The sequence below is a fragment of the Spea bombifrons genome, chromosome 5, assembly GCF_027358695.1.
Source record: "Spea bombifrons isolate aSpeBom1 chromosome 5, aSpeBom1.2.pri, whole genome shotgun sequence".
NCBI classification, from domain to species: domain Eukaryota; kingdom Metazoa; phylum Chordata; class Amphibia; order Anura; family Pelobatidae; genus Spea; species Spea bombifrons.
Window position 1 is genome coordinate 35230381 of NC_071091.1, and position 13466 is coordinate 35243846.

The window sequence follows — 13466 nt, forward strand, 5'->3', positions numbered from 1 at the left end:
CTGCACCACACAAACACACTCAGTATAAGGTCATACAAAAGCAGCTGTGAATGGCTGTTGGGGCTCAATGTGAGCCAATCAAAGCAGTACTTACATACAACCTCGCTATCTGACTGTGTGTGTATACTGTGAGAGCTACTGTTGGGATACCAGGAGGAATGACCACTCAGGACAGGAAGATCCAACAGGAATATTTGTAGCAATTAAGACCACCAGACAAATCATATTTTACTTAAAACCCTAACCTACCAAAAGAATAGCAAAGCATCTTCCCTTTAGTGAACCCACTATAACCTTTGGGTAGCAGAAAGATGCAATGCTATCCTGAAGTTCTGTGCTGGCACACACCTCACATTTTAGCTTGTATACTACCAGAGCTGATGACCTGTCTGTATAAACATATATATAAGCATTACAAAATCAAAGAACAAGAAGCCTGGATTGCAACTAAATATACATTCCCAATGGTGTTTTAATATACAATATAAACTGCATATACCATGGCCTCACCAAGGACCTAGTCACAGCTTTAGTGTTAAAAAAAGGGGTTGTAAGAGAGGAAGAGTGGGTTTAACATACAAGACAACAGTAGTTAAAAGAACACGTGAACAAGAGAGAAAAAGGGGGGTAAATATGTGACAGACATAAGTTAAAATATGAAAGGCAGAAGGTGTTTAAACATTAAGTTAGTAAGAAATAAAATATATAAAATTGAAAGATGAAGAAAATGACAGGGTGGGATAATTCATGAAACAGCAGCATGCTAAAGAGGTGAAAGATAAATAGAATGAAGGAGGTAAATGAATGAGCGAGGAAGGCATTATTAATGTCAGGAAGCAGGGAGTAAAAAAAGATGAGCAGGAAGTGATAAACACATGAGAGAAATGGATTGGAGATAAATCCCCCGAAAGGGTATCTGCTCATTCTGGTATAAGTTTGTATCAAATGTGTATAGTGCTTCTAACTCTTATAATTCAGGCATCCTTTTTATATCCTAAAAATGTTTTAAAAATCAAATAAAAAAGTAAAAAATTAGATAAACTCGTCATATAATGATGTGATCATGTATATTTATGTGCCTAAAGAAATAATTACTTCCTCAACTTTAAACACCTTAGAGCACTCTTACTGCATCTGTTGTCTCTCCTAATCTCCCATCTGAGTTGGTTTTGCTCACTACTTAGTTTTGCGGCTTATTGGGGCATTCCTATTGTGATCACTCAGTTGGGGGTCACTGTCATGTGACTCCCTTCTGTACTACAACTGAAAACACAGTGTGAAATACATTCTTTCAATGTCCAAAATGCATAGAATTCTTGTATTTTAAACCTCGTTGTTCATAGCACACATGATTTTCTGCTGTGCTCTGGTAAAATAAATAAGAAGGAGGCTGGGAAGCAGATATGCGAAGGTACATTTCTCACTTCTTTACTCTCTTCACCTGCATTTGTGGTCTGGAGAGACTTTTAGCAGAGAATCTTTTTTTTGGTGTATTTCTTTGAGAGTTTGATTGTCCTCTTCTCTTCTTCCACCTTCTTTTTATTATCAAGTTCTTCTGTATCCTCTACTCCAATCCATGGATGTATTTCTGTCTGTAGCAGTTGCTGAATAGATGATAATTATTAATTTACAGATACAATGTTATCAGCGTCATTTTATCTTTGTAATAATGCCAGTTCTGTATTCAAATATTAAGAAAAAGGCTTGAAACATTATTTTACAAATAATGTTTTTTTGTCACACTGTATCTAATTGACAGAAACAAGAAAAATACAAATAATGTTACATTTTGTCACAATGTATCTGATATATAATTGTCTAAACAAGAAAAAAACAACAGAATAAAAGTACAATGCATTTTGCATTCATTTCATAACATTTTATGCACATTTATGAGAAATATTGGTATTGACGTCTTTTATACCCTTCAATTGTATTCTGTGGCCGTCATCATCTGTAAATCAAATTATCCGTCTTTTTCTGACAATTGTCATATTCCCATGTCATAATGTGAATCTGATTTCACTACATTTGGTTAGTTTCTACTGATTCACATATGTATATAGATGTTTAATTAATATAATTCATATTTTAGCATATATTTTTGGAACAAAAAAAAATTCTGAAGAATTTGCTAAAAACAGTGAGCTTATTGTAAAATCATTTAATTTTACATTTAATTTTATACAACTACAGACTAGTGAACAGTTTCTTGTAATCCTTTTGCATTTTGAAAATAAATAACACAATTTAATAGTGCAGTTTCTATCAAATCAATTTAGCTAATTTCTTTTTTTACGCTTTCAGTATCTATTAATTTGCACTGCATGTTCTGCAATCTGTGGCAATTAACAATTTAATGCAGATTTCATTATTGTCATCATAAGAAAGCCTAGTATTTGTATTTGTTTTCAAGAGTATATTGGTCATAGCCAAACATCATTCAAAGCAATGCAGTTAGGAAATATATTTTTTTGATGCTACTGTTTGGTCGAACAGGCTTCAAATCGGTCCTATGATTTGACCCAGGTGCAATATATATATATATATATTTATATATATATATATATATATATATATATATATTGTATATATTCACAAAAAGGCCCCAGCACTTAAATCTCCCAACACCTGGTTGCTTACCACAAAAATAGGATATAATATAAAAATAGGAGAACCCGGCACATTTCGATTTTTAATGTGAAGAAAAAATGTTTATTTCACATGAAGCATAATCAATGTTTCAGTCCATATTTTCGGACTTTCATTTATATACCAAGAATATTATTACTAACTAAAGCATTACTCAATTTTACAAAACATAAGTAAATACCCAGGTGTCTTCTGAAATATCCACAACTATAATGTAGGTATTTTGAAAAAAAAAGATAATTCAACGTTTCTCATAAGACACCTACAACCACCTAATATAAATGGTAAATACTTCTAGAAATTGTATTCTTACACTAATTACCATTTATGCTAATGTTCGCACATAAATAATATTATATATATTAATTATATTAACAACAATAAATACTTATATATTTATGTATTTTACTGTTTTTTTCTTTAAAATTATATATGAAAGGTCTAGCTTTAGGAACATTATCAACTTTATTTTTACCGGTTTCTCATAAGAAATATGAATATACATTTTATTTAATAATGAAAGAAAAAATGACCCTTTAAAAAAACCCTTTTGTCTGTTTCTTCTATATGGCTGAGCATTAAAAAAAAAAATAAAAAAAAAATATATATATATATAATATATATATATATATATATATATATAAATATATATATAAATATTACACAGCATATCTTGTTATATGAATATTATGCGGAAACAAAGGCTGCTGCATGTTTCTTCTGATGTATGTGGCTCATATAAAATGTTCAAGAAAATAACTGCAAACTCATAACTTGAATAAGAAATTGCAGATTTCCACTTAACGGCATATATTTAATTTCCATTAGCTTTCTTTTTTGTTGCTGAGAAATAAGACATTGTTAAGCGGATGGTATCACTGAATAAATATTTACTTAGTTATAAATCAGCAGTATACTTATTCATAAAAACAGGACCCATTGAAGAAATAAAGTAAAAAGATATTTTTAAACATATCGTATTTTTATGCAAACACATTGAAAGCCTTAGCTATTTTAACAATATCTGATTAAAATATAAAACTCTTTCCAGCCGAAATCCTTTAGATTTTCTGGTGACATAAATCCCATGCAATGTTTTTGTACCCAATTTTGCCCTGGACTTGTAGTCTGGGCTTTGATAAATGACCTACATTTCACCTCCAGCATTATCAAGACTTTCCCAGACAAAGTCCATTGGGTCATTAATAGTGATGTGGGTGTAACAGTCACCAAAAAGTGAACTAGTTCAATAATGCTATTGTTGGAGAGGTTGGTTGTGTGTTTTGAGAATCATTTGTTCCCTGAGTTAATGCTAGTCATTTATATATGTAATGAATACAAGCTCGTAAAAGACATGCAATTAAATGATTATACAAAGCAAATTTGCATTAAAAACATTTATATATTAACTTTATATTAATGCCTGATGTAGTTTGTCTTGAAAAAGTAAATACAAGACATGTTGGGCCTTAGCTCCCTAACTTCCTGTGTTATCATGTAACAAAAATGGGTTTATGTTGCAAAGATAAGTAAATTAATTTACTCAGTAGATAAGTAAATTCATTTCTGTACTTACTAGTAACTTTTTTGGGCAAATGTAGAGGATTGGTAAATATTATTATCATTATTATCATTTAGAGTATACTCAGTATGACATTTTTTATATTTCCTTTCGTGAATTTGGCATTTTAATGTATAAATGTGTGTTTAAGTGTATATATATATATATATATGTAAATACTATATATATATATATATATATATATATATATATATATATATATATATATATATATATATATAGTAACTATAGTAGTTTATATCTGCATATCTTTTCTTTCAATGCTGATTATTATTGCATAAAATAGTCCAGGCCAATGTGATTACATCGTCTAAATAATTGCAGAAGAAAAAATAGTATTTTCCTAAAAAAGGAAAAAGCTCTTCGGTTTTTTTCTACTTGTATCTTTTAGATAATCCCTATACAGTTTCAACATATTTTCCAGATTGTATAGGTATTTAATTTACTGCATGTACATCCAGGTTATCTCCCTCCAGTAATTAAATATATATAGAAGCTATACTTCTTTCTCTTTGGAATATGTTACCTTTTACATGTGCCAAGTACTAGTTTTAAATGCACCGTCTTATTTTTCATCCTATTGTGAAGTTCTTTTGCCACTCAGTACATGTATGCTGACTACAAATACTCCAAAAAAATGCAATATGTATATATATATATATATATATATATATATATGTATATTGCATTTTTTTTAACAAGATCCCCCTTGTGCATTTGTTTTAAATATGAGCTTTCGAGAGTATCAACCTATATATATATATATACATAGTAAGTATCACCATGTCTATATATTGCCACGAATGATACAATAACTTTGGAACATGCACTTCTCTTCTGTTTGTAAAGGAATTTCAGATTAAAAAAACATATATCCACCATATAAAAGATAGCAGTCAGTCACCCACAACATAGTAATATTATGGTCTTAGTATATTAGTGTATTTTTACCCTATGTCTGTTCTCAACTCTATATCTTGATACTGTGATATTATCTGTAAATGTATCCACTGTATATAAAACCTTTGTTGTTTTTACACATTTTTATTGTGGCTTTCTGATATAGGTTGCATTGTAGAATTGCACATCAGACATCACAGGGCCCATATATAAATAAAAAGAAACAAAACAGGTAGGTCTCCCATACGTTCAAATTGAAATAATGGAATCCGCCGGTTAAGATAAGAAATGTTAAAAGATATGACCATACCATTTATGGCCATTTACACAAAGGCTATTTTAATCGTCAATCTTATTCAACTAACAGGTATCACTTTTTTATTGTATACCCACCATTTTGAACACATGCCATATTACCAATGTTTGAAAATGTATGTACGCACAAGAGGTTACTAATCTTTCCAAGTAGGCCTCTTCTTCTAACAACCTACACTTACATTTACATACACACATCATTCCAACACCTACACACACCCTTACACATAAATATATACACAAGTTAATGGACATTGGTGAAACCTTCCATAATGTTTTATTTAATGGAACAACAAACAGAACAAAATAGTTCAAGCTTGAAAGTATCTAAATAAATCTTAACTAAATATGTAACTTTATGGGTTGCATTTATATTTGTATTATATTAACACATGTCAATACAGCTTTATTAGCCAACAAAGAGAGGCTGTGCCAAAATTATCTTGAAACTATTTTAGGTTTACATTTGCACAAGCGTTCGGTGCGCACATACATTTGTACAACATAAGATTTATGGGTACACCAACTACTAAAAATTAGAGGGAACGTTGCATATCAAATTTTAGTTTTACTTATAGTCTTTTTTATACATAATATTTTATATACAATCTGAGTTCAGACTACAGGACTTCAGGTCAATGGTTAGGCAGGTGACCTATTTCCCTGTTTTTTTATTCTATTCCAAGGGCCATGTAAAGATCAAGAGATTGCTTTCTGATGAAAAAGATTAGCTATTTCCTATGGTTGAAGCCAATTACAAAGTAGCTTCTCCTGAACCAAGGTGTTAGCCATCTTAAAATGCCTAATATTACAATAAATCTTTTTATAGTTAGATATACTGTATGTTCAAGTGTACAAAATAATTATCACAGGTCTAAGTATGTTTAGTATATCCAATTATATAGGCATTTCATAAATGGCCCATTCTTTGTTCTTGTGCATTACGTGTGCCTGTTAAAAAATGTGTTCTTACCAAAAAGGTCTAAGCTGGAGCCGTATTTTAATAACAATCTTATTATGTTTACCTTTGTGTTAATTGCTTGGTAATTTGTTCCATTGTTACGCAGTCTACATTGTTGTGACAAACAGGCTGACTACCTGTTATTCTGGTATAAGAAACCAGCACAGAAAATGGGTCTGCACACAAGGGAAGCAACACATGATAAAACCGTGCAACATAATTTGGGATGTTATGACATGTTTCCGTTCTTTTACTAGTTATTGAGCTTACATCTTTATTAGCTAGCTGGACGTTCCACAAACATCTGACAAAAGCAATTGAAATGTTCTGGCTGGATAAACCACTTCTTTGGATCTCGCTAAATGGTTTTGCATCACTTACTTAATCATTGTGAGTCCCTTGTAGCAGAGAGGGGGTTAACAACACAAAGGTTTGACTGCCAACCTGATTTCTGACGTTTTGTTTCTTCAGCATGGGCCCACAATCAATAGCCTTTCCATTTCAATGAAAAATCGCTAAATACAACTTTGATAAATTCTGCTTACCACAATTTTGCTGGTAAAAGGAATATTAAAGTACACCCAGAAGACAAAATAATAAAATAAAAGGATTGTGATTAAATGTACCAACCATCATTGACATTGATTTAAAAATATTCAGCATTGGGAATACTTTTTCTTATTAAAGGTTATTTTAGAGAAAATATTGATCATCAAGGTAGGACCGCAGAATAATTGACCTCCACCTAAAGAAAAAAAAATCATTTTGATGAGATTTTTTTTTCATTTGTATTTAGTTCAAACTATAAAAAAATAATAATGATAATAATAATAATAATGCTAGGAGCTGCTCATGCTTGAATTACTGTCTTTATTGTCTAGAAAAAAGTTAACTAAAGTTACTAAAAAAAATAAAAATTGTACCATAAAATGATGCCGCTATTTTGATTTTGTTTTTACATTTTTTGGATTGTTTATACAAATAATTATATATTTTATAACCACCTTCTTCCACTAAGCTCCTCCAGATTTCTACTTTGTTTTTCCTCTCTATTTCTCTAGCTTTTTTGATGTTCACTTCTCCATTTTTTTTGTATGGTTTGTATCCCACTGCGGTTTGGTGCAGTACAATCGCAATCACGCAATCACACGCACCCATATTAAATGGAGCTTATCTTCATTGTGACAACTTTCCAGAGTGATTGTCAAACTATGGGAACTTACATAGTCAGTAGGAAGAATGTTCACACTTTGGATTAACAATTTATCAGTACTACACAGACCTCTTCTTTTTAGTTTTTGTATGTGCTGTAATAACAAAGAAAATTATACTCCCTGCCTTTTAACAGGTTAAAAAAAAAAATCTCCAGATGGCATTTTCAAAGCTCGCCACTATTAAATCTCTCTCATTTATCTAGTATTAACACTTGGTGCATAATATTTAAATGGGTTTATCATTCTTTGATAAACAATCACATACTATAAAAAATGAACTTGTCACAGCGGCAATAATTTGGAAATACATGATGCTAAATGATATACAAAATATTAGATATATATCACTTTCGAATATAACATTGGAACAAAAACTATAACAATAACATTGGAACTTAGCACTCTATATACAAACAAAAATAGAGTAACCACAAACATCACAAAATTCACATTTGAAACGAGTGCCTGTTTATTTTTAGCATTTGAATAATCTGTAAAATTGTGTTGAAAAATCAAAAGTAAAAGTATAATTCCAAGACAAATGTTCCTTAGTATCTAGAAGTTGAATCGTTTATTGATCGGTACAGCCTTAATTCTTTCTCCCTTCTTTTAAGAAATTGCTTTAATACCGATTTTAAAGATTTCACGCCGGTAGCTTATCCTCTCAGTCTCGGAGTTGTTCAGCGAACGCGTAAACATACGTGTCTAAATATCTGTGAGAAGATACCCGTAATTCAAATTGCTTTTCAAAATAAACCAAACATGAATTTCTATAGTATTGTTAATGCTAAATCAAATGTTTTGGATATATAATTTTAAAGAACGACATATAAGAAAAATACATCTGTAAATAAGTTTATGTTATATACCAGTTCAACTATGCACGCATCAGATCCTAGAAGATTGTAGCTATAGGGATGTTCTAAATATGTTCAGATTTAGCCTTGTTTAGAGGCAACACGTCTTATATTTTGGATGACAAGACAATGAAGTGCAACAACACAAAATGCTTTATTTTTGTATTTTGTGTCCATGAAGATTGGTCGATAAGCAGACATAGTTTTTTCGGAATCATCATCAGTCTTAAATAATAGAACCAGTTCTTTATTTAGTCAACAGATACATCATATCTTGTGTATATGTACTGTATTATTATTATCTTTTATGTAATAACTGCAAACAAATTACGCAGCAGTGTACAATTTAACAATATACATTAGTACATACAAACACATAAAAGAAAGAAAGAAAGAAAGCACACAGAGGAAGTGGCAGCAAAAAAATAAAACAATAAAAGAATAATACCATTAAATATTTCATTAGCAGTGGATAGACCTTTGTTAATTGGGTGAATATATATATATATATATATATATATATATATATATATATATATATATATATATATATATATATAAAAAGAATACACAAAATATGTAATTTTATTTTTAATTTAAGCTAAAATATTTTCATAGTACATATATATAGTATACATATATGTATATACTATATATATTTGTAAAATATTTTTTGTGAAAAACATTAAATATGTTGCAATGTTATCTTTTAGGTCACCTATATTTTAGTTTTACACTATAAACATGTTTAACGCTTAGGGTTGCAAATGTGGATGACAGGACAAACACTGGTAGCAAATGACTCGACTAGTCCTCCCGAGTGCTACCAGTAGCCCAACTGGTAAAGTGAGTCGTTTGCAGGCTTTGAAGCACTGCAATAAGCTCACCAGCATTACCCATTGTGTGTACTGGTACTGAGTGCACCTAGATTTCATGGGATAAAAAAGGGTTAATTTTTGACAAGGACATCTCCAGCACAGTTAATCCATACAAAGCTCTAGGATTTCTCTGCAGTCATCTTTGTGGTTTTCATTAGCATTTTTTCTCTCCTTTTGTGAAATCTTTTCTTCTTTTCCTTTACCCTTGTGAGCTTGCAGAAATTAGCATATTATACCAGGAGTAGAAGATGTAAGAAGCTGACCCCCTGCTGTTCAGTGGATTGTGCAATCTGCAGGCGGTATCAATTTTTCAGCAGTCTGCTCATTGCTCATTACAGTCAAAGTACCAAGTGGCTCTGTATCCAGCAGTATATCCCCTGTCTCTGCAGGCAAGCATATGGGATGCCTAAAACTATATCAATACTTTCTGAGTATATTATCGCCTATACTAATCCTTCAATTAAATAGACTATTTTTTTATATTAAGCTTGGGGTCTAAAAAGCACAACAAATGGCATTCTATCAAATAATAATAATCTATATCCCTTAAAACGTCACTTAGTAATTGATAGCAAGTTATAAGCCTCAATGTTTATAAGTAAGATTATTTTTTTGCAGTAAAAAAGGTATATTTAGCGGATAGGATTCCGTATACCAATAAACACAGTATCTTTTGCGTTTGCATAGTATAGTTGCTGATGATGATATATATATATATATATATATATATATATATATATATATATATATATATATATATATATAATTACTGTCACTAAACAGCAAAACTGCATTGGGAGATTAAGACAAATATCCAGAGCATATGCCATTTTATTTTATTTTTTAACAAATGTTCATTATAGACTGAGTAGGAAGCACAATTATTATTTTGCCTTAAATACCTGTATTTCACAATGGGTGTCTATTCTCTATTGTCACAGCATATCTGGTTGTAGAGGCATATTGCATATAGAGGCATATTGCTATGCTGTTTATTTTATTAAAAATCTCAATATATTTTAAAGCAGATGTCATAATATATCTATATTGAATTAGACTGAAAGCTATTTTTATAGGCATTTACTAATGTAAGGAAATTAAAAATCACTACAGCAGTAATTATTGAATTGGGTTGCTAAAATGAAAGGTCTTGGCCTTACAAAATGTGTACAAAAAATTACAACATTTGTAATCTTAGTGGTATTGTAATTATGTTTACAGACTTGATATTTAGTTGTAACTCCCAGAACTAAAAAATATAAAATGGCTTCTGAAAAAGCAGAAGAGGGCGCTCTTGTGAAAGTCAAGTGTTGCGCGTAAGGTGTGAATCTTACAACTATGATTTCTAGGAGATACAGAATAACATTTTTTGTTTTTTTGTTTACTGCGCTTGCAGAAATGCCTTCTAACATTTAAGGTACTAGAAGGATGGCGCAATCTTTCAGGCAGACTATATAGACAACTCTGCCTACACTACACAGAATGGAATTAGGGATCTCCTTCTCCAGTTAGGAGTACAGTAAAGAAAATCTCCGTACAAAATATCTCTAAGGCAGTAATCACCGATATAGTTGTTATTACAAGTCACCTATTTTGATATAGCATTAAGGCGGAGGGTATATCAAAATATTTTGGCCTAGTTCATTATTTATGCATTGTTGTTGCAAGTTAATTTCTGAGATCCTTGTGACACCATTTTGTATTTGACACACAATAGCCTCTGCTTCAACACCACTCTTTATTAAATTCAGGTTTTAGCTTTTTCATTGAACAATGCAACACCATGCAAGCGGCATTTTATCCTATTCAATTGTATAAACTTGTATACACTGTCTTTAAGCTCTACGTTTTCAGTTTGACTTTGGTTTAAAGGGTTGAACAGATTCCTAGTTACTGCAATGTAGAAATTCTTTAATTGACATGTTGTTACAGCTCGACATTTATGCAACTTTATATATATCTTGAATTTTAATTCTCACTCCCTGCCTTCGATTGACAGATATCTGTTCTGCTGTACTTAAAATATGCAATTCTGCTCACAGCTGGATTACATGTTGTCTTCATCTCCTTGGCACTATTTAAGCATAAATTACCAATACAAAATCAACCTTTTTTTTCTTTTCCTAAAAAAATAAACCCATATATTTAATGTATAGTATGGGCGGGAATATTATCTGAGCAGTAAGTGTTTGGTTTTTTTTTTACACAATAAATTAATTGAATTCCCTGAACAAATTGCTGTCCATCTGATATAACTCTTATGTTGGAACAGGAAGCACGGGCTTCCTCACGTTGCCCGTTACCATTGCATTATATCTTTGTATTGTGTATCATTTTGCTAAATCCACAGAAAGAATAATGTAGAGAAGTTGGGCACACTTTAAAATACCTTCTTAAATTTTACAGATAATGTAATTGTTTTTGTCATTTGCATGTTTGTGGATATTTACAATTTTACATATATATATATATATATATATATATATATATATATATATATATATAGTTAGGCCTTAATGCTATATATAAATTTATATTATAAATTTACATGTATACTAAATAATATAGACTGAGGATTTGCTCTTTTTATTTTTTTCATCCAAAATATTTCATCCATAAAGGGTTGGTCCTACCCTTTATGTTTGCACAACACGGATATAAAGTAATGTTCTGGTGTTTCTCCTTTATCTTGAGGGGAGACTTAATTAATGTTAACATAGCTATGAAATTTTTACAGCTAGTTAATTGCCGTTCGTAATTTATACTATCTAAGTCTAGGGACATATGCCAGCCTGGGTTCCAAAAATCTAGTTGGTTCCAAAAATTGTCTGGTTGTCCAAACAAAATTGTCTATACATCTGCTCTGCTTTGTTTAAAGATGAGCACTCTTTACTAAAATGGGGTGATCCTCTGACATTTTGAGAACCATAGAGATTGTTTTTATTGATTTTTTTCTTTTATTTTGCTTCACAGTAGTTAGCACTGGGCTGAGAAACAACTGGAAAGAAATTATTGAATTACTCAATTATAAAGGCTTTTACTTATTTGGAGATAAGGCTGTTTCTAAGTTGACAGTTTTCCCAAAATAGTTTTAAGGATTTTAATAAAAGACCATTCTAACAAAATATCACCTCCGGAAATCCTGAATAGAAACAATTGTAGATTTTTCCAACGATCCATACATTAAGTTTCAGGTTAAAGATTCTTGAACTACAGTGATGAAAAAATCAAAATATTTTTTACATTTTAATTTGAATGTTTACATTTTTTTTTCTATTAACTGTATTCTTTTCGACAATCCCAAAATACTAAGTATATCTATAAACCACTCCCAAAATGTAATCAACTATCAAAAGTCCTTGATAAATAATAATAATTATTATTATTGCAAAAATTATAATTATAAAGTAGAGCCTGGCAAAGTTTTGCATTTCAGATCAGTGTCAATCTTCAATGAAGTGCTAAGCCATCATATGCACATTAATGCATATGATAGCTGAGTGGTCCCTCTAGATCAGCTCCCCCCTTGAAAAGGCATGGAATGATCATGCAGAATCCCCCCAATGCATTTACCCCCTTTCCTTGCCCTCAGCCACAAACTCTTTTCCAGCTACTTGCACCCATACTATCAGCCAGCTCCTTTGTGAGGATCATCTGCATCAACACTAAGGCTATGATTCACATACCTTTGACAGATACATTAATTATAATATGGCATATTTTTTTAAACTCTTGTACCTTTTCTGCTTTTTACTGATAACACTTGGCTACTTGTTTGTATTGTTATTTTTATTTTATCACTTATCTCTAAGTGAAATAACAAGTATAAATTATATTAACTAGTAATAATTATAATAAAAGCTTGTCTGGCCTTGCAAACTTGCTGACAGCCATTCTTATATTTATTATCATATATATTTAACTTAATATTTCCTTTTTTCATGGTTTTGTAGTCTTTGTGTTGTTTCTATATTTACTTGCCACATGCAAGCTCTGGGTAAGAAATTGAAACATTTTGTGACTTTATAGTTTTTTCCTAACATGGTGTGTGATTTGATCTTAAGGGTTTCGGACAAATGCAGTAATAAAACTTATTGCATGTTTGTA